Genomic DNA, 24,921 nt, shown 5'->3' with positions numbered 1-24,921 from the left:
AGTTAAAACTAGTATTATATAGAGTAAACATCTTTGATAACATACTGTTGAATGATAATTGTCATCCTGGAAAAACGAAACTTCATTGGAAAGCAGCTTCTAATTATCATTCACATCTTTAGGTATAAAGTATGATTTAATTAATACATGTGATCATTACAAAATCATGAAAGGTAAGAAAAAACTATGGTCAGCATTAAAAAGTGACCAGCTTATTATGTCAGCTATTATGCAAATTATCAGATATCATGTCATTAGTAGCAAATTATATAAATTTTTTAGGACTTAGTCTTTCCCGCAACGTTGATTCCCAGGAATAGAATTGTGATTTTTTTTCTTGAACACTCATTTTGTCCACTTTCAAAAACAAACTTTCACACAAGATCCTTCCTCTGAATCCTCATCCTGATGTATATTTGTGAGTTCTAGTACCAAGGGCTCAGCAGTGCATCTCACCAGCTTCAAACCCCGTGTCTCTCTCTACTTGATTTTTACTATACCCATAATGTGTGTATTTGATGCCATTAATTGAATAATATCAAGAAGGTCCACTAAGTTCACTGCCATAATCATCCCCAAGAATGTTCTCAGTAATCATTTTCTACTGTCAGACCACTCCAGAAAAAGACTAAAAATCTGTTAACTCATTCTTCTGGGTTTTAGCAATTAAAAATTAAATAGAAATAGTAGTCTTTATAGTTTATATGGTAGTGTATATAAATAGAAAAAGTAGTCTACTTTTTCTTGAATTAGGAAATAGATTTTCGTTTTGGCATTCTAACTTTAAGTTTTAAATAATATAAAACATTGTAATCCAGTGCAATTTACTGGAATGCTGTGAAGATTTGGATGTTAAAGAATACTGTATTCAGTGCTGTGAGGTTATTTTAATAATTATATAGAAAGTGTCCTGTTTGCTTTTTTAAAAATGTCGATGTTGTCTAGATTGTATCTAGAAATAGAAGGATCTTTCCTGAAACAGAAGGAGGGCCTGGAACTCATGGTTATGACTTGAGATTGCCCCACTCCCACAATCTTCACAGCTCCCTGTGTAGTATGATCATGATCCATTCACTCTGTTGAAAATACTACAATCTCATTTATGGTTAGGTTCTTCATAGTTTTTAGTTTTACTTTGAAAGATATAGCAGACCAGTTTCTGGGAGCTGATTTCTATTTAAAGAATTGTGAAAAACACTGAGGAAATATAACATTAAAAATAAAATACACACCTACTTTTCCACATACTTTGATCCATTTCATACAGTTACTATAGGGGCACATTCAGAGCTGCTGCTCTAAGGATTCCTTATTCTACAAAGAAAACAGTTTCTGCGGGTTTTGGCGGCCTAATACTTTGTTATGCTTTGTACAGGTAGGAGGACGAGTAGGCTGACTGAAGAGATTCTTTATAATGTAGTTTCAGCTCCTTGATCCTGTCCAATGGGGAAAACAAGAAGAATCTGTTAAAAATAGATGAGCAGAATGCTGGATCAACAAAATAAGGAGATCCTTTCTTCTTTAGGTTTCTTTCTTAAAAAGATCTGTGGGCCAACTGTTGTTTCTGAACAAGACCCATGAATTAATTAGCAGATATTAAAAATATGTGCATTTCAAAAATAAAATCGACATTTGATTTATTTGTACCACATAAAAAAAGCTAAGACTTGGTGGGAAGAAACATCCCCATACACAAGCTATCCTTTCACAGACGGAATAGTTTTATCCTTTCAAAGTTAGCTGAAAGGGAAAAAAATAATCCATATACCAAACCCCATCTTCTAAATTACCCCCATTGAAAATGAAAGATGGGTTTTGGAGTTGAAGATTTCAGAGAGCAGATGTATAAACTGAGATTTTGGCAGCTTCTATCAGAAACTAATAAGCTTTGGGGAAACCCAGCTGATGCAGAGTTTTGGTAAATTACTATAAAAGCTACAGGGTATCTAACACCTGTAGCAAACCAGCTTCAAAATAGAACATGGAAACTGACCAGAGGAAGCCTTTCCAAATTACTTATAAGATTATTTGACACTATTTAAAAAAAAACTGCCCAGTGTAATATTATTCAGTATATCTAAACTTTACCTTCCTATTAACAAATACACCACATATGCATATTCCTTTGAAGTAGGAGTGACAGTATCTTAATTTCTTGGTGGGTGGCTTATATGGTCCATTAGTCACCATACAACTATGGATGGCCTTTTTTTAGTGATTGCTACCCAGGATAATCAGTGGATAATATCCAGTTCAGTGGCTCTCAGTGAGAGGCCTGGGGCCTTTGGCTAGGTAGTAGGAGAGCAGAGGGATAATGTGAATCACTGTAGTAGTGGAAAGTGCTAGCACACCACAAAAGCTCATACTTCTTATACTCTGTAGTAAGGAACTTCCTTTCTGTGGCTGGTTCCTCTTACAGTATTGCAGTTTACTTTCTTGCCATAAATGGTAATATACTAACTAGCTAATTTTAGCGTGTCGATCCTAAATATAATTAGTACATGTTTGGCTCTGCAGGAATCTGGCTCTAAGTTTTACAGGGACATACAAATTAGACCATCTTTATATGTTGATGCTGATAAGATGCTGTTATGGGACTTGAAGTCAGTATTCATTCACATATATTTTTCAGTTGCTCAGTCCTGTTGTATCAATATGTGTTTAGAATAAAAGTGGAGGTGGGGGCTGTTAACAAGAATGGAGAGAAATACCTATGCCAAAGATTGTGGACCCCAAGTGTATTAGACCTTTCCAAACCATTTCAGCATCCCACCAACACCTTCCCCATTCATAGGTCTAATTTCCTATAAACTCTAATCTCACTGTGGGCTCTACCCTTTGAGTCCAGTGGATCTACCTTGGTGACTCTTAGCCTGCAGAACCTCTAATGACTCACCATTAAATTTTAACGTAAAGTTCAAGTCTCTAATCACAACCTAAAATACTCTGTACAAGTTCAGCTCATTTACTAAATTGTCCCTATTGTCTAGAAAATATTCAGGTATCCTTCCTCTTCTCTGAATGTTCTATGCTCTTCCTGTATCAGAGTCTTTGCCTCATTCTTTCCTTACTGTGCTCTTCCTCATTCTTCATTTTTGTATTTGAAATATAGTCTTTATTTGGTATCTAAGGAGTAGAGCTGTCAGATGTTAAGTGAAACATGGTGAAAAATGGCAACCACCTGCAGTGATATCAGTATTTCCATTTGTTTGGAATTCTTCATGACAGATTATCATATACATGTGGGAGAAGTCTAAATGTCCTTCTGATTCTTTTGTGAAAAGGTGAAGGAATGTTAAGTCATTTTCCATGTGGCACATTAAAACTGCCAAAAACAAATCTAGCCTGAATTTGGCTACTTAATTATATAATTAATTAAGAAATCTGTATTGGGCACATTTTGTATTCAGAAATCTGCAATGATTTCTACTTAGGACCATAAAAGTCTGTTTATAGAGATTAATGATTCCCAAGTTCAAATCTTGTGAATTCATCTCTTAATCCATAAATACTTATTTGGCAACTACTACATGTAAGTCTTTCTTAAAATGAGCTTCTCAAATTTCTAGTTGTCGTGTAGATTTGAAGTAAACATGGCCTGAGAGAATAGAAACATAATCAACCTGTGAAAATATTTTACTCTCTTACAAGGGTTACTTAAGAATGGATAGTGTGTCCATCACTGTGCTAAGCAACAACCTTTGTGTTCCTTGGGAAAAAGTTCCTGATCTCAGGAAGGTCACTGTCTGGCAGAAATAGGCTTAAAAAATAATTTCAGTGTATTATCATAAATACAATAAAGTCAACACGTTAAAGATACAGAATAATCAATTAATGGTGAGAGAGGTTGCAGTGGGTCATTAGGAAGGTTTTCCTGCAGTGTCTGAATTTTGAAGAAGGAACACATACTATCAACATAGAGTTCCCAGACTTCCCCTGCCACCTGGAGGGAGCTAAAGGCTGTTTTCTTAGTTTCTTTCTGTCCATTGCCCTCCTTTCTTAGAAAGGGGCTGCCTTTGGCTGATGAGTTTTTTGATTATCACAATTCAAGAGATGGAAGAAGGTGACCACATGAGTAAACCAAGGCTGGGAAAGGAGTTTGGGGATAATTTAGAAGGCCGAATAGGAGATGCTATTGTCTATGAGAAGAATAGACAGGAGAGAAAGGTACAGACTTTAAAAAGTGTAGCTCTTCTACGTGATGTGTTACATTTATTGTTTCAATAACTTAAATGTCATGGAGTAATGTAGAGACACGGAAAGTAATAAGTGCTCCATCCATTATTTTCTGAACCATATGGGACACAGAAGGGTAAGCGGACATTTACTGGGAAGATGAAGTAAATGACTGAACCATATAGGACACAGGAGGGTAAGTGGACATTTACTGGGAAGATGAAGGTGACATCCAACCAGAGAAATCAGAATGGCAGAGGCAGAGATATATGAAATAGTATGGGTTTTTAAGGTGACTCTAAGAAAGTTATTATTGACAACTGTACAGCGGGAAGAGAAACGTAATGATACGGATATGTCAGTAGATGCAGCTGTGTCTATGGGATACCCCATCATAATATGGATAATTTCTAATCAGTCTAATGGTTCATAATTTTAATAGCTGTTTGACTGACTCTTAGCATAAATTGCCACACTACCAGCTAATTGATTTGATGTCTGGTGGCACAGTCTTACTCAGTTGCTTGTAAAGAAATGATGATTGGATATTAGGCTGAATTGATCCATCCAGCACATTTACAATGTCTTTTGATATTGTCATCGATCCTTTCCCTTGTGTTTTACCTTCTATCTCTTTCACAAATGAAGTGTAGAAAAATGGTATTGATATTAACATCTCTTAATTCCTGTGGAACCAGTTGTATTGTCTTTGGGCTGTGTTGTTACTGTCTTATCTCCAGAAGTGAATTTAAGTCAAAACTAAGCTTCAGGACCTATCACTTACACAGGCTCATTCCATGTGGATCTAATTTTTGACATATAATCTTGTCTTTTTTCTTAAACAGGAACCACAAAGTTATGTAAGATTCAGGCCCTATAAATCCTGGTTCTACTCCTGCAGTAATCTCTGATACCAAAGCTGCATCACAAGGTGAAATGGTTGTCAACAGTATTTTAGTAAGTCTTAGAAGCCACTTTCTAGTTTCTCATTATCATTTGATAGACTCCTAAAATTTGATGTGATTTTGACCCAGATGTTAAAATATAAATTATTCAAGGTGTAGTTTGCTCTCCAAAATGAGTAAATAAATGTGATTATAAAGGATTCTAAAAATTTTATATTGCCAACTCAGATGTAATTACTAGATGACTGAAGACTTTGTCTCCTCATAATCATAAATATACATGCTATGCATTGTAAATATTAAATCAGATTTTATACATTTTTCTACTAAATGACTTTATTAGTTCACTAGGGTTGCCATAACAAAGTACAGTAGGTACCGCTTATTAGCAATTTTGCTTTCTGCAGTTTCAGTTACCTGTGGTCAGCTGCAGTCCAAAAGTATTAAATAGTAAATTTCAGAAATCATCAAGTTCTAAGTTTTAGATTGCACACCGTTCTGAATAACATGATAACATTTTGTGACGTCCTTCCCTGTCCCATCTGGTATCTGAATCTCCACTTCGTTCAGCATATCCACCCTGGTAACACTCCCCACCCCTTGACACTTAGTAGCCCTCTCCATTGTCAGATCAACTGTCAAGATATCACTGTGCTTATGTTCAAGAAGCACTTATTTTGCTTAATAATGGCACAAAAGTATAAAACTAGTGATGGTGGCACTTCAGATATGCCAAAGAGAAGCCATAAAATACTTCCTTTAAAGGTTAAAGTTTTTGATCTAATAGAGAAAAAAAATTTTTTTGCTAAGATCTACAGTAAGAAGAAAACTGCTATTAGTGAAACTATAAAGAAGGAAAAAGAATTGTTTGCTACTTTTTCAGTTGAACCTCAGCTACAAAATTACAGCTGCAGTGCCTGATAAGTGCTTAGTTAAGATGGAAAAAGTAGTAAGTGTGTTAATGGAAGACATGACCAGAAATGTGTTCTGATTAACAGCAACTGGGTTCAGTACTATCCATGGTTTCAGGAATCCACTGGGGGTCTTGGAATGTATTCCGCACAGGTAAGGGAGTACAACCATACTATAAACCGGCAGGCTCAAACAATAGAAATTGATTACTTTACAGTTCTGGAGTCTGAAAGTTTGCCATCAAAGTCAGAGCAGGGTGGGTTCCTTCTGAAGGCCACGAGGGAGAATATGTTCCAGGCCTCTCTCCTAGCTTCTGGTGGTTTACCGGCAACCTTTGTTTTTCCTTGGCAGCAGCAGCAGCAGCAGCCAGGACGACAAATCTCTGCCTTTATTGTCACAAGGGATTCTTTCTGTGTGCATGTCTGTGTCCACATTTCTTCTTTTTACAAAGACACCAGTCATATTGGATTAGGGGCCCACCCTACTCCAGAATGACCTCATCTTAACACAACTAATTATATCTGCAATGACCCTATTTCCAATTAGTACACATACTGAGGTCTTGAGGATCAGGACCTCAACATATGAATTTAGGGGGGCAGTATATAAAATTCACCCCGTAACAACAACTCATGATAGTTAATTGATCTGAAAGAACTCTATCAACATTCATTAATTGGTTTGCTTCTATTGCAGACAGTGCTTAGCATTCAAGTAAGCAGCTGTAGGTATTTATCTTCAGTAGTCACAGGCAGATTTGGGACAGCTAAATGTATTGAGCATTTTTCTAATGTCAGTAGACATGGATATAAGCATTTATTATTTTTATAGTCTGGAGTTTAGAAAATATGTCTTGCCCACTGGGTTGAAGCCTCAAGTCACGTTTCAATTCTGGAGCCTGCAGCAGAAAACTTTTAAAAAGCAGCTGATGTTGAAAGATAAAAATTACTATATTTCTTGTCCTATTATACCTTCACAGCTTCTTGAATTTTTCCTTTGGGGGCAATACTGTGATGGTTTAGGAATTCTGTCAAATATTTAGGATATCTACATCTTAATAAAACATCCTATATTGAATCTGTACTCCCCATTACAAACAAAACTACAGGTACTTCATTAGAAATAGAATTTGAAAATTCCATCCTCTACACCTTCTGCTGAGATAATGGCTTCCTTAAATTTTTGAGTGAAGTTGAACAATTAATTTCATCACCTACAATTTATTCTTAATTTTAACTGATGAAATGGAATCATTAAGAAGGAAATTAAGGAGGATGCAGCAGAGAAGAAAAGAAAGGGGATCACCAAATACAAAGAAAAAAGAAAATACTTTCTTCTGAATTTTTAGAAAGTCTCTCTTAAATGAGTATTGAAGTTCCGTAAATAATTCTGTCTGCAGAGGATAAAAGGAGCCGATTGACCAATTACTTTCAAAGTGTTTGATAATATCCATGTTTTCATTAATTATTCAAGCTTTAGGAATCATCAAAGAATCCTAATGCATAACTCAAAATGAGGACCAAAAGCCAAGATATTGGCAAATGCTTTTCATGTTTCAGATTCCTTCCATTTATAAGCATATCTGCTTTTGAATATTGGGCAGATTTAAATTCTTGTGTGTGGGAAGGAGGTTGACAAGTTAGCCTTTTGGACAAAGGGAAGAAGGACATAAATTACAGATATTAAAAAGCCAGGTGGGCAAGTAGAGCTAGAGGTACAGGATGAAATGACACCCTTGGGTTAATGTGACCCAATCTCAGGTTATATTCCATTGTGCCCACACTCTGGGCCTGGCTGCACATTTGCTACTCCAGGCCATGCGGTGATTGACCATATAGTATAGTCCTACTTGAGTCTTTAAACAAAAACTAGCTGCAAAAACAATTTAAGAATCATAAGAAGAACAAAATTAGGTGATTAGACAGAAGACAAAGTAAGGATGATACAGTAAGATCCTATATTAATGCAAAAGTAAGTTCCAAAGAAACCTTTCTAGTAAGTCTGAAATATATTAGCTTTATCCCAATTGTAAGTTACCAGACCATTTTATGGGCACTATAATGTCACTGGAAGTGCATGTCTAACAAAATAATAGAGTACATTACCAATTCTGCTGTGATGGCCAATGCAGAGAAACTATTAGACCCATTTGTCAATGTATCTCAGTGTCTAACTGTTTTAAAGGATGAGTAGTTGTGGAAACTATTCAACATTTTAAAGACATCATTTCTCCTCAGACACATTCCATAGAATCATCAATTTTGAGTACATCTATTTGTCCACCCATGCTTTTCCTGTAAAGCTGATTGAAAAGAGAAGAACAAAAACACATTTTGAATGCCAGAATAGAAAATACTAACGATGTATGAATTTGAAAGGTCTATTTATTGTTTCAAACAAGATTGATATTTTGTTATGTTTTGGGATTGTGCAAGTTAGCACTGAGCATTAAAGTAGAATATATCCAAAATAGAGCTTCAAAATAGGAAAATCTGCTTTGCAATGAAATAAATTTGAGGTTGGAGATAACAGTATTCATGCTATTATTAAAAAAAATCTTTACAGTGGATACATTTAGCATAGCTTTAGGAAGAGTTTATAGTATAATATATTAATGAAAAGGGGTTGGTTTTACCCACTCTCCCTTCAGCCGTCATTCACTGATCTTGTATAACCAATCCTTTATCTTAAACACCACTATACTTCACCTTCCAACTCTTTTAACAATTATTAAATGGGTGAGGAAATAAGAGAAAAAACTGAAGAGGAAAGAAGAGAGCAAGATTTATTCCTAAAGAAAGAACTCCTTGTTTGCTCTGCCCTTGAAGAAGTCAGTTCCATCAATCATTAGATAGGGGGCTGCACGAGGTAATCCATAAAGTTCCTCCCAGATCTACTATGTTATGATGTTAAGTGAGAACACTAAAAGAAAGACTTATTAAAAAAAAAAAAACAAATAAAAGCAAATGGCAGTGTGAAACCAACTTTCTAAATTTTCTTCAAATATTCGAAAACAAATTTTAAAATTAAGCTTCAGCATTACAAGATTTTGGATTGTATATGTTTGTATCTCAGAAATGCCATTTACTAGTTTTCAGACATTGAGTAGATGGCTTCACCCTTATAAACCAAAATTCCCCACTGTAAAATAAGAATATTGATATTACTGTGTAGGTGGTTGAAGAGTAAATGAGGTAGTACAGGCAAAGGTTTAGTTCCAAAAAAGTGTTCAGTAATATTAGCATTTGTTATTATTATCTAGATGGGTATTGTCAGTTGTTTATTCAATTACTAATTCAAAAATGTGCATGTTATTTTAGGTCAAGCATTGCACTAAATGCTGGGGACCCAGGAGTTATAGAACAATCTCTTCTTCTCCCTGTTAGTTAACATTTAATTATTTAAGAGTGAACTGATATATGTTTGTGGAAGAGCATATATTTAGAATGTATTCACTTTTGTTTTAAAACTCTATATGACTGAGATGAAAATGGAACAAGAATCAAGTGAGTAAAACACAGCTTTCATATTTCTGCTACTAAGCACAATTCAACTCTGGTCCTTTTTTGATTGGTAGCAGAAAATTTAATCTTGCAATTTGAGGTAACTTGAGTACTTCCTGTCTCAAAGTGATCCTCTTTGGGTTCAATTCAGGATATTCCACCTCTGTAATCACCCTATGGGTTTTTCTTGCCTGCTGCACAGACAAAACCGGTTCACTGAGACTGTAGTATTGCAATAAAGGAAGAGTTTAAGTAATGTGACACTAGCCGCATGGAAGAATCACTCAAATCAGTCAAAAGGCTCAGAGGTTAAAGGCTTTCAAATAATTTTGTGGGCAGAAGACTACAGAATAGGTGCTGTTTTATTATTTAGAGAACAGTCATAGGGATGTGAAAAATGGTCCTCATGCGCTGAGTCTGCCTCTGGATCGGACCACAGGACTCCCTGTGTCTGGGTGGGGTCAGTTGCTGGAATGCAAAAGTTTGAAAAACATTTGGAAAGAGCAATCTTGGGTTCTATAGTGGTGATGTTAACTACAGGAGCAATTAGTGAAGTCACAAATCTTGTAACCCCTGGCTACATGAGTCTTGAGCAGTAAGGGATTATAGAAACCATGCCTACATTTTAGCAGAATTCATTCCCCTCCCACCAAATCTTGTAGCCTTTCATTAGTCTTACAAAGGCAATTTCAGCCCACAGAAGAGGAAGTGATCAGTTTTAGGAAGGGACTGTTATCATCTTTGCTTCAAAGTTAAACTAAACTCCTCCTCCCATGTTTAGCTTGCTGCATGCCCAGGAATGAGTGAAGCCAGCAGCATGCCAGGCTAGAAGCAAAATGGAGTCAGCCATGCTCTATTTCTCCTGCTGTCATAAGCTCTGCAAAGGAGGGTTCACAGCTACGGCTGCCTACTCTGCAACTTTGTGCAGCTGTGAACTCCCATGACATCAAGCTGGAGTAACTCTTCAGGCTTGCTGATTATCAACTCTTAACTCCCTTTCATTCTAAACAAACAAACAAAAACACAGGTGGGGTGGGCAGTATCTTAGGCCTTGTCTTTACCCAGAACTACCTTGCTGATATTTCCACCTACTGCAGCTTAGTTAGATGAAGGCAATCAGCAAGATTATTTTTTCTCAGGTTTCAGAGTTGACTTGGTGCGAGTTCCCAATACAAGAATGACTAAATATTTTGGGAAGTTTCTATCACCCAATTCCCCAGAGTTTCAAGCCCAGAGTAGGTTCAGGGAAGAGGGCAACCATCCTGTCTACACTCCTTTCCTTTTACTTTTCCTGTCTCTCCTCTGCTGTGCTGTAGAAAAACTGCTCATATGACATCACTTATCTTTTCCACCTTCACTGTGGCCTTGAACCCTTTGCTCCAAGTCCTGTAAGATTTGATTCTTGATATTTAAATCCAAGCTTTTGGAATTTTTCTTCTCTCCAGCACCTGGTACTTACAATTCAAAACCATGGTTTTAAAGACTGTTGTCTGTACTGTTGACTTACAAAGGTCAAATTAATTGCTCCAAGGCCAAAAATGTGCTTTTTTGTTCTCTGAATCAGCCTTGCCTTGAGGCATAGAGAAAGTCCTCTTTCTGCTTATATATTGTAAAAAACCATAACTAAAATAAATTGAAAAATTAATCACTTTAATATCAAAATCCCTCACTACAGAACAAATTTACAGTGAAATAAAATGATAGCAGTTTTGTATATGTATCTGCCTATCTCCATAACCTAAAATAAAAACAAAACAATAAATATTTTAATTATATATGTAATATAACTTAAATAATGTTCCTTCATTAAAACAAGATTAATGCTAAAGTGTTTTTGCTGTAATAGACTTGCACATGTTATCACTGAATTTGTATTTCAAAATCTTTCAACACAGCCATGCTGGCTTGGTCCAATCTTAGCTATAAACATGATTAATTTATATATTGAATGCCTGTGTGCCAGGCACTAGGAATAAGTAACTGTGAAAGAATGATGGACATGTCTCTAATCTCCTACATGCTGAGAATTCCTCTCTGACCAAATGAACATCATTTTTTTAAGCAGTAAGAAACTCTTAAAACTTGTCTTTCCAGGAAGTTCACAGCCAAACCTGGAATCTTCACCTGTTCTGTACAGTGATAGAGTTAATTGTATATTTTGTATTTCTTTCTCCATCACTAGAGAGAACACTCTGTCACATGCCCCAAAGAGTTGTTTCAGGATACACAATTTTAAGGCAGAGTTAAAAACTTAAAGGCCGACTTAAAGACAGAGTTTAAAGGCCCTTTTTTAAAGGCAGATATTAAAAGGCTCTTTTAAGTGAATAGTATACAGAAAAAAATGTATTTTTTAAAGAAAACATACTTCCAACCTAACAGCTGTCATTTTTCCAAGATATAGTTAGTTGTAGAAGGATAGGAAATGATTCTATCATCTTAAACAGCACAAATTTTGTGTCATTCCTTTCCTCCTGCCTTCTTGCTTTAAAATGGATGCAGCATAAATACATCTCTCCTCACAGTTCTTGGCTAATAAAATTATCTTATAGTCTGACTCTAATAATACTAAACTCAAATGAATAATTATCAAAATCTGAAGATATGAATGATGTTTTACAGCTACACAGAGGGGCTTTCAATGCTCCATTATGGCTGGATTTTTGAAACAATGACATTTATTTTGAGCTTTCATTATTCTTTTTTTCTACATCAAAATGAATTATTTTAATAACTGAAAAACATCAAATCTACAGAAACCAGTATACAGAAAAAGAAAGTGTGCATTTGATATCATTTAAGGTGGCTCTTACGTCAACTCCTTATTTGGAAAACTGGTATTTGAATGTCAAGAACTAAGCCTTTCTCCTGTCTTCCCAGCATTGATGATTTTGGAGAAGTTTTGATTTTATTAAAAGTAACATTGCTTTAGCTCAGTAAGTATATCTTCTCAGTTCCAAGTATTCTATAAAGGCTGCTCTCTAGTCCCTCCTGCTTAGGACTCCCTGTGGTTGGGTGAAACAGGGCTCTTTCCCTTGCTCCAGATGAGAGACCAAAGCTGGTTTGGAAGTGGGTGGTACTTCAAAGGCCACAGCCTCATGGTTCTTCAGCATCACATCCCTGTACAAGGCCCTCTGATTAGGCACCATAATGGCCCATTCCTTCTTAGTGAAGTACACAGCCATGTCCTCAACAGCCACTGATTCCTGGGGCCTGGCTGTTGAGGACACAGTTGTCATCGTCTGACCTCTTTTATTCCTTTCTTGGGTAAAGGTAAAAGTCTCAGGTGCGTGGGCTCCTGACGGCCTCTGCAGCTTTTCAGCAAGCAGAGATGGTAGGTGCTACTTCTCTTTATTCTTATAGTACATGAACTGATGGGAAGTATGAATTAAAGGTGATCATGAGATTAAAACAAATTAATTCTTTCATGACACCAGAGTTTTATAACTTAGACACAATTTTTACAAATGCAAAATTTGAAATATACATTGTCCACAATTCTCCAGGCTGTTGTTTCTCAAACTTCTACAATATATGCAATGTCTTTAAGACAAAAACAAAAACTAGTACAAAAATGTTCACTTTGAATCCCAGTGTTAAATCATTTTTATTATGTTGTTACTTAAAAATATGCAAACCCATCCAGAAGTGGGAGAAGGATATGAACAGACATTTTTCAAAAGAAGACATATATGAGGCCAACAAACATATGGAAAAATGCTTATCATCACTGGTCATTAGACCACATTAAGATACCATCTAATGCCAGTTAGAATGGTGATCATTAAAAAATCTGGAGACAACAGATGCTGGAGAGGATGTGAAGAAACAGGAACACTTTTATACAGTTGGTGGGAGTATAAATTAGTTCAACCATTGTGGAAGACAGTGTGGCAATTCCTCAAGGACCTAGAAATAGAAATTCCATTTGACCCAGCAGTCCCATTACTGGGTATATACCCAAAGGATTATAAATTGTTCTAGTATAAAGACACATGCACATGTATGTTCATTGTGGCACTGTTTACAATAGCAAAGACCTGGAACCAACCTGAATGCCCATTGAAGATAGACTGGACAAAAAAATGTGGCACATATACACCATGGAATACTATGCAACCATAAAAACTGATGCATTTGTGTCCTTTGTAGGGACATGGATGGATCTGGAAACCATCATTCTCAGCAAACTGACACAAGAACAGAAAATCAAATACCGCATGTTCTCACTCATAGGTGGGTGTTGAACAATGGTAATACATGGACCCAGGGAGGGGAGCATCACACACTGGGGTCTGTTGGGCGGGGGCTAGGGGAGAGACAGCAGTGGGTGGGGAAGTTGGAAAGGGATAACATAGGAAGAAATGCCAGATATAGGTGACAGGGTGATGGAGGCCATAAACCACATTGCAATGTATGTACCTATGCAACAATCCTGCATGATCTGCACACACACTCCAGAACCCAAAGTACAATTTAAAAAATCTTTGTTTTAATGTTAATGCCAGTCTGTTGTGTCTGAATTCCAAAGGGAAGAGAGTAAGGCATATTCAACCTCCACTTCCCATCATGGCCTGAAGTATTTTTCCAGGTTTACTTTGGAATCCTCTTTGCGAAGAGGAGGGATCCATTCAGTTAGTTGGAGGGCTTATAGAAGTTTATTTTTGGTTTACGTGCATATATATTATTTCATTAAATATCAAATTATGCTATAAATGTGTACATTTTATGGATGAGAAAATTCTGCTTGAACCACTCACATGATAAGTTTTGAAAGAAAGATTATTTGAATGAAAAATGGGACAAAACCAAGTGTGTAAGCATTTAATGAGGTCTTCTGTAACTAATAATCAGGATAGCATCTTTATTGGATTTTATGGAACAACTGGTTTGTGATCCAAAAATCAGATGCTCAGACAGTATTTATGGAACATGTCTTAGTCATTCTTATTTCATCTGGGAAACTGAGTGTTCAGGCTACATATTTCATAATGCTATTTATACAGTTGTCATAGCACTTGACAAATGGCATTAAGTTATCTTATATGTGTTTATTTCTCCTTTTTCTTCAATGGCAAAAGGTATGAAATTAATTTAGAGGAAGGGCCATATGTCCTTAGTACTTTGCATGAAATCTGCCACATCATAGGAGCTAAATATATGCTTTTGAATTAATCTAAACTATGCATATGCAATAAAGATAATCCCCAAATTTGAACCTCTGGAAAAATTTTGCTTCCAAGTCACTAGTTCAAAGATTTTACTTCTGTTTTCAGAATGTTTCAGTGCCGTTAGTTACATGTTAGCGTCAATAGATGCATTAAGTTATAGCTGCTTAAAATTTGTTTTCAGGACACAGAGATTATCATTGGATATAAGCCCTGCTGACTGAAGGTCATGGTATCTTTGGGACTTACTGGAAAAGAAAGCCATGACCATCAAAAACCATTAGAAATCATCTAGAATTCTATACCACAATTATGTATTCAATGGCTTGAGATTTGAGAAAGTCTTAAGTGCAAACGTGTAAGATTCTTTATATCTCATAAACTCAATATCATGTTTCCTTTAAAGTGCCGTATTTATGAGAAGGTGAATATAAAAGAATGACCAGGAAACACAGAGAACTGATACTCACATTAGCCACAAGAAAGAATAGAAACCAAAAATATTAAAGTGAGAATGGTAGAGTAGAAATTGGAGAATTAGAAAGAAAAATTACATAAGCATGTCAGGAAAATGTTCTATTATGTTAAATCCTTTAATTACCAACCATTTGGCTGTAGAATTAAAAAAAAAACATGAGATTTAAAAATTATATTTTTGTTAAAATATGTACTTTTAAAAAATATTAAATATGTGGAATGTTTACAAACAGGAACTATAATTCTTCATCAGCAATAGAGGGTTTCTTTTGAATTTATCACTGACCAGAGTGAGAAAGTAATGAAACTGTCATTGTAGAGTTAGGATTAAAATCTGACCATGTTTTCTGAGGGTGTAAAATGGCCCAGTTATTTGAAGTAATTGTTTCAAGTCCCACTTACTTTAGAGTTCAGAAGGCCATTTTTTTCCTGCCAGTAGAATGTAGCCCAAATCCTAAGTTGTCTGGTCAGAGACCAGGAAGGTAATGTTGTGCATGTTTTGCTTATTAAATAAAAAACATTCAACATCCTTTATGGCATTGGTTTAAAGTAAGCTTCTCATTCCAAAGCCTATTTTTGAACTATCCACTGTTATTAGCATGTTTCTTTTTATACTTTAACAGGTGTTGGTTTTCTTCTCGACACTCTCACAAAATAACAATAGGTTAGCCTTCCTTAGAAAGCTTCAAAATCCAATAATTCTGTTATATGGTTCATATTTTATTTATTTTTGTCACTTTAATTATATTCTTTTATCTGTTTAGTCTTATAAATGACTCTGCTCATTTTGGAAAGACTTTGAACAAATAAGTTAGAAAACCATTAAAGAAACAAGAGGACTTTTAATACTAGTAAAGCTATAAAATATTTTCACGTGTTTTAAAAATGGGATTGCCCACAGAAGGACTTCATTTTAAAATGTGAGTTTCATGGGTGTGAGGGGAATATATGTTTCTGAAAGCATTTTATATTGGAAAACGGGTCTATTCATGGTTATACTTTGTTTGTATATCAAATACTGCACCTGTCACAAGCTTGGATTTATCGTGAGTATGCATAATGGTTGCTGTTGGGAAAGCCTGCAAATCCCCCACTGGCAGCAGAGTTACCAGAAGTAGATGCACCTGTCTGCCCAGCTGGGACTTGCTCATGGAAAAGAAGGTCATTTAACACCATGTTATTCCTGTGGACAGCTGTATATATAAAATGCCAGAGGACATAGACGACCTAAATTCTGTTAAAAAAAAAAAAAAAAAAAGGCCTTCAATGGCCAAACAAAATTTTGTTTGAAAAGTATTTTGATGTTTTGATTCATTAGATTTAGAGCATATATAGGCTTGATTTAATAGAAAAACATTATTTGGTTTGCTTTGGTCCAAGCAGTCTATTAGCTTTTGATGACTCAGAAAACACCAATATTTTCAGTGCATTTTGGCTTAGGGTTTAGTCTAAAGTAGTTCATTCTGTTTTGATGCTGTGCTTGGTTAAAACATAGGTCTTCTTCCAATGCTACAGTGATAATTCTCTGTTTTTGTCTATTTTAATTGTCTGTTTTCCCCAACAGACTTTAATGTGTATAAGAATAAAAGCAATATCTATTTTGCTAACCATTAATTTTTTTCTAGCACAATGCCATTGTATTTATTCTGCGTGTATTTGTGCTTAGTAAATCTTTCTTAAGTGGATAAATGAACAAAGGACTAAAGAATTGGTTTTGACTGTACAGTTCATCTTAAAGACTCCCTAATTCAAAATTATACCAAAACTTGAGGAACCTCAGTCCTATTGTTTATCTCTTTGTTTTTTAATTTAAGTACAAGTTAGTTACAATAAAGTGTACAGATTTTAAGGTCACAGTTCCATGAGTTTTGTCAAGTATATGCACCCATGTAACCATTATCCAATCAAGATAGAGAATTTTTTCATTGCTCCAGAAAGTTCCCTCTTGCTACATTTCTGTAAATTCCTCACAGCTAATATTTTGATTATTATTATAGCTTATTTTTGCATTTTCTAGAACTTCATATAAATGTAACTATATAATATGCACTTTTTTGTGTCAGGCTTATTTCATGCAACTTTAAGGTTTTTAGATTTATTCATATTTTTATAGATATTTAATTGAATTAATGAGAATCAGGAAATTACCCATGTTAAAAATAAAATTAATAATGAAAGACCGTGATATTACAAAAAAAATACTTTGTCCCTGATTGGAGGATTTATTGATGACATTTTTCCCCAATCTGCAACTATATGCTTTTAAGAATTCCGAAAATATGGCAGTTCATTCTTGATTTGGCTCTAAGTCTGTTATCGGTGTATAGGAATGCTTGTGATTTTTGCCACTGTGGAAGATAGTGTGGTGATTCCTCGAGGACCTAGAAATAGAAATTCCATTTGACCCAGCAATCCCGTTACTAGGTATATATCCAAATGATTATAAATCATTCTACTATAAGGACGCATGCACACGAATGTTCATTGCAGCACAGTTTACAATAGCAAAGATGAACCAACCTAAATGCCAATCAATGATAGACTGGACAGGGAAAATGTGGCACATATACAGCATGGAATATTTTGCAGCCATCAAAAACAATGAGTTCGTGTCATTTGTAGGGACATGGATAAATCTGGAAACCATCATTCTCAGCAAACTGACACAAGAACAGAATATCAAACACCGCATGTTCTCACTCATAGGCGGGTGTTGAACAATGAGAACACATGGACACAGGGAGGGGAGCACCACACACTGGGGTGTGTTGGGGGGAAATAGGGGAGGGACAGTGGGGGGTGGCGAGTTAGGGAGAGATTGCATGGGGAGAAATGCCAGATATAGGTGAAGGGGAGGAAGGCAGCAAATCACACTGCCACGTGTGTACCTATGCAACAATCTTGCATGTTCTTTGCATGTACCCCAAAACCTAAAATGCAATTTTAAAAAAAGTCACTTTCAAAAAAAAAAAAGAATTCAAAAAATATGGAGGATGATTTTTAGAGTTCAGAGGTGCCATCAAACTAACATCATTGTACTATGAAACTCCAAAGGCAGATCATTTGATTAGCCAGGAAGATCAATAGGGGCACATTTTAGAGCAGATAAGTCAGCCTGGGTTTTCTGACTTCTCCAGTTTATACATCACTACACCATTGGCATCCTTTTTCCACAGCTTCTGTAGATAATGACCTATGTGTAACACTTTTTAAAGGTTAAGGAAAGATTCCAAAATTAGATATTCCATTGAAAGACTTCGTTAAAATAGATTTTTAGTAATAGGTAACTGGGGTGTAGAGGTGTTTGGGTTGAATTGCAAAGGGGTTTACAAAGAAACATAGTTTTCAGGGAATGGAAAGAGGCTTGCCAAGTAAAGCCTGTAAAAAATGAATTCACTGAATTAGAACATTCTGTGATCAACTGCCAAAGCCAGCTTATTTTTCTTGCGAGTTCCAGAAAAGAATACCTGAGACTTTGTGTTGATGGAAGGCTATCTTATAGAACATGCTGGCCGAGCACACTTTTTCACTGGCTTGGGTCAGTATTATTATAGACTTGATGGGGACTTCGGGCTTTGGTAGGGATTTTTACATCAGAAAGAATTAGGCCTAGGAGATTAGGAACCAAAATGTGTTAGTTTATCATAGCAGAGTAAAGCAACATGACAGTCTTAAGGAAGCCACAGACAAGACTGTTTAGAACTAACAGTATTCTTCTTCTCTTGTGGAAACACTTGCTATTATAAGTAAGAGCACAGAATAAAATTAATATCTAGGGAAAGTAAGTAAATAATTGTAAAATGTTAAAATGACTTTATAACCAGTAAACATCATTTATTAAAAGACGGATAAGGAGGAGATTATAATGACACAAAGGAAGAAAATTTCTTTTTAAATTAAGTGTTCTTCAATTGCTAATTGTTTTGTGCAGAACAATTTGATATAAGATATGTGGAAATTTTAGGAAATGGTAAAAAGAGAATCTCTACAACTTGAAACAAAATGCTAATGTCAGCTGAAGTACCTCCAAAGTTACTCATATGTTTTTCTTTCCTCTTAGACCCATTAAAGACGCTTCAAGAGCTGCTCAATCCAGGAATGGAGAGATTTTGTGAAGATACGGATGCTCCCTAAAATGAGTGCAGAAATTTCCATCATAGGGTAACAGCCGATTCCTATTTTTGGTTTGATAGTCTTTGAATATTTACAAAACTGTAATATAAAAATAGGCACTATTATCCAAAATGTTAAGTGTGCTCTGAATTTGCTTATAGCTTTATAGTACTTCATGCTTTATACCTTTCATGTGAAATACAGTCAGAAAAAAATTCTCAGCAAATATTATCCTCACTTTTGGAGTAGAATGATATGTAGAAACAAGGGTAATTGCAAAGCATCAGTCTGACCACTTTGCAAAAGAAGCACCATTAGCAGAGATTGTGAGGTGTTTTGTCAGACTTCTTGCCATGGCATGCATAGAAAATGATAATATTCCTAGAATACACTGAGGGGCTGTTCACAGGCAGAGACGACTGGCCCTGCTGAGCAGCTCCAGGGCTGAAGCCATGGCATCTTATTAGCACATCTGTATACCATTGCATTGGGGGCTGTGCTGGTGAGCAATAGAACCTTTCCTTTTTGAAAGCCCTACAGTGTCTGCTGCTTTTTATACATGTCTATTATTGGAATCTGGACTTAGAGGAGTTTTCCTTAGGAAAAAAATAAGACATAGGGTTCTAGATTTTCATTGGAAGTTAATTTTACCTAAAGATTGACCATTATTCCTGATCTTGTATCAAAAAACCTAAACTTGGAATCTTTTCCTTTTTCCTCTCCATTAACAAAATGATAAAGACGCTCTTCCTTAGAGAACCCAGGGGCCCATCTCAATTCTGGCAGGATCCCTTCTTTTCTTAGGATTCTGGAGAAATTTACACAAGACCAAATTTTGCTCCCAGGGTAATGAGTACTCCCCATAATCTGAGGTCAGTGTGTACTTTTAGGCCTCACTTCAATATTTGGTCTAGCCCGGGTAAGTCCTGATTCTGTTGTCTTAGTACTCATTCAGAAAATGTTTAAGTCTTCAGCAGATTCTGGACCTGACTCAAAGCTAGACTGAATATTGAAGAATGGTAGTTTTCAGGCTAATGGGGTCTGAACACTCTGTAGTATTTCTTCTGTGTCTTATGCCAATATAATCACAGGTACCACCCAGAAGTAAGAAGTAACAACTGAGAAACCAGGAGTATCACCATGAAAGACTGTAGTAAAATGTTCTGCAGTCACAGTTCTAGAAGTTGTCTCATCTGACCAGAATTATAGTCTTTATTTGGTTTGGTTTAATTTTAACAACTTCTGTGTCTTTGGTTTTCCTTTTGCCTTTTTTTTCATTAATGGACTTTGAGTAGCTTAATGTTTGTAGAAAAATTAATTGGAAAGTACAGAGAGCTTCTACATAATCTTATCCCTGAACCCACGCTCAGTTTTCCCTATTATTAATGTCTTGTATTAACATGGTACATTCGTCACAAGTGATGACTCAATATTGATAGAGCCTTATAAACTAAAGTCTAGTTGCATAAGGGTTCAGTCTTTGTGTTGGATATTTTATGGGTTTTGACACACATATAATGACAAATTCCATCACTGCTGTATCGTACACAATAGCTTTGCTGCTCTAAAAGTCCCCCATCTTCTTCCTATTCACTCTTTTCTCCCTCCACTGAAACTGGCAATCTCTGATCTTTTTACTGCCTCCATAGTTTGACCTTTTCCGGGATGATATATAGTTGGAATCAGGCAGTATGTAGCCTTTCAGATTGGCTTCTTTTACTAAGCAAAATGCTTTTAAGGTTCATCCATGTTTTTCTGTGGCTTAATGGTTCATTTCTTTTTATCACTGAATAATATTTCATTGGATGGATGTATCATAGTTTACCCATTCACCTAATGAATGATATCTTTATTGTTCCCAAATTGGGAATTACTTTTTAAAGTCACTATAAATATTTGTTTGCAGATTTTTGTGTGGACAAAAGTTTTCAACTCATTTAGGTATATACAAAGGAGTATTATGACTGGATCAAGTGGTAAGAAAGTATAGTTTACTAAGGAACTGCTAAACTGTATTTCAAAGTAACCGTAACTTTTTGCATTCCTTCTGGCACTGAAAGGACCTTCCTGTTGCTTCACATTTTCACAAGCATTTGCTGTTGTCAGTGCTTTGAGTTTTAGCAAGTCAAATAAGCATGCTGTGGTCTTTCATTGTCTCATGTTCCAACATAGTAAACTATAAAGAGAAAAAGACTCTGAATTCTTAATTACTGTGAATTTGTTCAGTATTCACTTTGTAATAACAGGGATCAAGAATCTGAGGTTTTCCCCGACAGCACTGAGATTAGTGTGTGTTGTATCCAACTGTGTGTGTGTGTGTGTGTGTGTGTGTGTGTGTGAGAGAGATACAATACTTTCTATAACAGTATTCTCTGTTATAAAATGAGGTCATAATAGGTGAAGACTCTTCTAAATATACACCATTGAAATAAAAATATGCAGAAGATATAAAAGATTCTGCCTTGTTTAAATATGGGTATTCTATAGATCTTGATATTAAAATAGGCCATGTTTGATGCTATTCAACGTTAGCTTTCTGGCATGAACTACAGTGTTATATATGAGCCACATCAAATTAGGCAGTCTCAATTTTTGTATTCACTTAAATTTGGCCATGCAGGTAGAGTCATGAAAAGAGATTCTTCATGATCCTTTCACATTATAGTTCTTTTTCTGTATGTTTGATGCATGCCTTAGATTTGATTATATTATTTTGTAAACCTTTCTGATGATACCATCTTCCCTAGTAGAGGTTTACTTTCTCTAGTTTAAGGACCTGACCTCTAATATTTCTATCTTCAAATATATCACAATGCCTATACATTTATTTTGTGAATATAGACAAAGCCCTACATCAATTACCATAGAAACATTTTAACAAAATTCCAAAGATACTAGATAAGCTTTATAATTTAAGAAAAAAATAGGTAAACCATTTCAATCATGCAAGTAATTTTGTGTAGGGATCAAAACTAACTTAACAGAGGCTATAGATCTTCTCAAAAATTAAAAAACTAATGTTCTTATGCAGTTTTTATTTGCAAAATAGAGTCTCAACAGTGACAGAAATGCAAAGATAAAATAGGCATGTTCTCTACTTTCTACAAAAGATGGACTCCAGTGCAGGAGGGTTGGGTGGGGGAAAAAGTAGGATGATAAGACGTGTATTGCCATAATACCTTAGATCTATGCTGCAGATTTACTGAATTTGCATGGCAAATTTGCAGCATAGTATATAGAATGCTGGATTTTCAAACATTAGTATACAGAAGAGTTTCTTTGTGTTCTCGTTTAAATTTTATTTTTCTAGACTTCACAACTAGATATCTGATTAATTTTGTAGTCATGGTTCTCCACTTTTATCAAGCCCCTCATGTTACCATATTATTGGTGAGCAATAGACTACACTTTAAGAAACTGATATATACCAGTTACAATTTTTATCCCTTCAGTGTGATTTATGTTAGGAATACTCTTAAGACTGAAATAATAGGGAGATCATGCCTAAATATAGGAACCAAGAGAATATGCCAACAGGATTGAGTAACTTTATGGCTTATGATAGTGATATACTTGATTGCAGATTGTCATAAGAATCTGAAAATTAGAAAACAAACTCGTTGGAGAAACTAGCAAAAAATTGTGTCTCAGATTACAGCATTTAAAAAAAGAATGAAGTGTATATTTCTAAAATACAATAAATAAATAGATCAGATGCAAAACAATTACATTTATATTCAATGAATCATTTATGTAAAAGATATCAATTATGATATTTATATTATAATGAAAAAATAAATATCTAAGAAGTCCAAAATAGGGAAATGATGAAGTAAGTTAGTGCCCCTATTCCAAGGAATGTTATTTTCACTGTTTTAAAATACAACAACATGTAAGAAGAATCTAAAATAAACTTATGTCAAAGAAAAATGAGAATCTAACTGTATGTTTGATATGCTTATATCTACATAAAATAGCATATAGGTGAAATTCCAGGTGTGTCTAATTCTAAAATTTTCCTAGCTATTTTATGGTACTTACAAAATCAAATGTTAGATTTTAAAATCTAGATGATGCAAATTAATAATCACAAGCTTTAGTCATAAATTTTTCATTTTAAAGTAAAGTATTTTTAAGTTAAATGGTGTTTTGAGGTTTTTTTTTTACTAAAGCCTATGATAAACTCTAACGCAGTGATACCCGTATCTGGCAAATTATCAGAATCATTTCGGAAACATTTTGAAAACATAATGTTGTTGTTTTTTGTTTTTTGTTTTTTTTTTTTTTTGAGATAGAGTCTCACATTCTGTCACCCAGGCTGGAGTACAGTGGTATGATCTTGTATGATCTTGGCTCACTGCAACCTCCGCTTTCCAGGTTCATGCAATTCTCCTTCTTCAGCTTCCCAAGTAGCTGGGACTACATGTGTGCATCACTATACACAGCTAATTTTTGTGATTTTTTTTTTTTTTGTTTAGAGATGGGATTTCACCATGTTGGTCAGGCTGGTCTCGACCTCCTGACCTGATCCACCCATCTCGGACTCCCAGAGTGCTGGGATTACAGGTGTGAGCCACCACACCCAGCCTCCAAAAACAAATTTCTTAAAAACTGGACAAGTAATTTAGTTTCTGCAGAACTGACTTGGGGCCCTAGAATCTGAATTTTTTTAATGTTGTGCCATTGGCTTTACTGATAAGGGATAGATGACAACCACTGCTGTGGGTAGACAATTTCTGCGTTCAGGACTTTTTGTGAGTTAGATATATATGATAAAAACAAAGACAGGGTAAAACGATGTCAAATTCTAGACTGTTTAATGTTTATAACACAGTAAATATAGCAGAAATTTAGAGTAGAGAAACAACAATGAGTAGGATTACTTGAGAGGACCATCTAGAACAATAATTACATAAGCATTGGTGGCAGAGCTAGGAATGCAGAAACCAAAAGCTTCATCATCATTTAGCAACCTCAATGGGAAGTGATGAGAAAGTGAAACTTCGAAATACTTAGCGATGGCAGTGAAGAAGTGGTGCTTTTTTGCTTTTTTTGCCAGATTTCTTACCAAGCAAAAGTATAAGCCATATACCCCTTTCCCAGAGACCTAGATCCCTTCCCAGCCTTTTCCTTCCAGGTTTTATCCTAGCTTTTAGGCAAGCGATGCCATCAGGGAAAAGATGTTGCTCAGAATATTGGGATGGGAGGGCCTATGTAATCCATAAACCAGTGTTTCTTATGGTGAAGGGAAAGAAGGTGAGGAAAGGCACATGAGAATATTTGTGGAAGATGAAACATTTATTATTAATGTTTATTAAAAAGGAATTATGGCTCTTAAAAGGCATAGAATTAATTGCAGAGCAAGTTGAACTTGAACCTTTAAATATGGGTATGATTTGCTTTTCCAGAACATGAAAGTAGAAGGAAGAGACATTTCAGTGATGGGACCACATGCACCTGAGTCAATCAGCCCAGGGTCTTTCTCCTGTGGTATGGATTACTTTTTTAGTGCAAATGTTGTTTAAGCTTTTATTCTTCCAGTTCATTTGCCTAAACTGACAGTAAATTATTTTTATCACACATAGGACCTAGGACTAGGAGGTCAACTATTCCTTAAATGAAAAAGTCAATACCAGCTTGGCTAAAGTTGATTGAGGAGTGGGTACCCAT

At 35.4% G+C, this 24,921-nt stretch overlaps 1 protein-coding gene and 1 pseudogene across 1 annotated transcript in view; one reads left to right on the top strand and one right to left on the bottom strand.

Moving 5' to 3' along the window:
• Window positions 1-12,348: 12,348 nt before the first annotated feature.
• LOC118154564 (KRAB domain-containing protein 1 pseudogene) lies at window positions 12,349-12,786 on the bottom strand (annotated as a pseudogene).
• Window positions 12,787-19,208: 6,422 nt separating this feature from the next.
• The window catches only part of B3GALT1 (beta-1,3-galactosyltransferase 1), a 371,136-nt gene continuing 365,423 nt past the window's right edge, over window positions 19,209-24,921 (top strand). The window contains exon 1 of the mRNA XM_054257575.2: window positions 19,209-19,299. The gene's annotated coding sequence lies outside the window, so the exon portion shown is untranslated. The remainder of the gene's footprint in view (window positions 19,300-24,921) is intronic.

Source organism: Callithrix jacchus, chromosome 6, assembly GCF_049354715.1.
Source record: "Callithrix jacchus isolate 240 chromosome 6, calJac240_pri, whole genome shotgun sequence".
Classification (NCBI taxonomy): Eukaryota; Metazoa; Chordata; class Mammalia; order Primates; family Cebidae; genus Callithrix; species Callithrix jacchus.
Note: the sequence above shows the minus strand (reverse complement) of the source record. Positions and strands in the feature narration are given on the sequence as shown.